Source organism: Gavialis gangeticus, unplaced genomic scaffold, assembly GCF_001723915.1.
Source record: "Gavialis gangeticus isolate Ggan-Ray unplaced genomic scaffold, GavGan_comp1, whole genome shotgun sequence".
Classification (NCBI taxonomy): Eukaryota; Metazoa; Chordata; order Crocodylia; family Gavialidae; genus Gavialis; species Gavialis gangeticus.
The window spans coordinates 11,156,786-11,158,638 of NW_017729027.1; positions in this window are offsets into that span (position 1 = coordinate 11,156,786).

Sequence of the window (1,853 nt, forward strand, 5' to 3'; positions counted from 1 at the left end):
GAGCCAGTGGCGAGAAGGAACTGGCCCCTCAAGGTTGGATTGACAGGACAGCCTGCCAACGGCGGGCGCGCAGCGACCTCCCCTCTTTGCTACCGCCCCGTTACCTGGGAGCCCATTGTAAATAGCGCCGCGGCCCCTTTAAGCGCCGCGTCGCTCGGCAACGGCCCAGGCAGGCGACGCGGAGGCGCCAGGTACTGAGCGGCTGGGGGGGGCCGGCCCGGCCCGGGGCAGCGCGAGCTGCGGGTCCCACGGGCGCGAAGCCGGGCTGCGGCTTCCTCTGCCCCGGCATGCCCGGGGCTGCCGTAGCGCGGCGCGGAGGGCAGAAGGGAGGGGCTGGTGTTCGCCCGCCACAGCTGGGCCTGGGGCCTAAGATTTAGGTTTTCCTGAGATCCTGGGGGAGGAGCAGGCTGGGGTTTGGGTAGATTTGGGTCCATTTTGTCATCTTTTAAGGCAACGGACATTCATCTGCGCCGAGGTGGGACAAGACGTATTTTCGGTTGTGTCGTGCTTTCTTATGGCTCCCCCCACCAAACCTTCCTAAAAGTTCTCTGAGGGGTGCTTAGACCTTGTTTTTGACAATGAGGTGAATTCATTACTGACCTGTCTGGAAAGTTTTCATGAGGAGGAGGTGAATGTTTAGCTCCCTATTGGCTATTCAGTGTATGAATTATGTAGCACCAGTTTTGAAATCCAAGCCCAGTTACCAAGCATGTGCACAGGCTGGGGGCCGCCCGCAAAGCAGCAGCAAACGACCTGGGGGTTACAGTCGGTAATAAGATGGGTACAAGCCAACAGTGTGCCCCTGTTGCCAGGAAGGCTAACGGCAAACTAGCCACACTAGTAGGAGCATTGCAGGCAGATGGAGAGAAGTGATCGTTCCCCTCTACTCAGCACTGGTGAGGCCACATCTGAAGTGTTCTGTCCAGTTTTGGGCTCCCTGCTACAGAAGGGATATGGGTAAGTTGGAGAGAGTCCAGCAGAGGGCAACACAAATGGTTTGGGGGCTGGGGTACATGAGTTCTGAGGAGAGGCTGAGGAAACTGGTCTTATTTAATCTGGAGAAGAAAAAAAAGGGGGATTTAATAGCAGCCTTCAACTATCTGAGGGGTGGAGGGGTCCAAAAAGGATGGAGCTAGACCAAGGATCAGCAATATTTTTGGGCAGTGCCAAAAACACCCACAACCTTGACTTGTTGGTGTGCGAGGGGCAGACGGCAGAGGAGCTGCAAGGGACCTGATCCTTGTTGTGGCAGCGCTGCCCCACAACACAGCCTGGTGCAAATGCCAAGCAAAATGCCTTTGTGTGCCACATTCCAGCACACATGCAAGGGGTTGCTTACTCCTGAGTTAGAGGCAGATGACAGAACAAGGAGTAATGGTCTCAGGTTGCAGCAAGGGAGGTTTAGGTTGGATATTAGGAAAAACTTTCTCACTAGGAGGATAGTGAAACACGGGAACAGGTTACCCAGAGGGGTGGTGGAATCTTGATGCTTAGAGGTTTTTAAGACCTGGCTAGACAAAGTATTGGCTGAGATGATCTAGCTGGGGTTGGCCCTGCCTTGATCAGGAGGTTGAACTCGGTGACCTCCTGAGGTCCCTTCTAGCCCTGATTGTCTGTAAATCCATGAGAGCAAGGGCCTCATTGCCACCAGATTCTGTATAAGCTGAAATTTTCAGCCAGATTCAGAAAGGGATTGCACCAGTTCTTGGAAGTAAGAGGCACTGCACTATTGAGCATTGCAGTTATGGGCCCAGCCTCTGAATTAGATCTTCCTTAAATACTGAAGGCTGCACATGAGAGAGGAACAGTGGAGAAAAATCCCTGGTCATACCCAGTTCCTTCTCCTTTTCGGC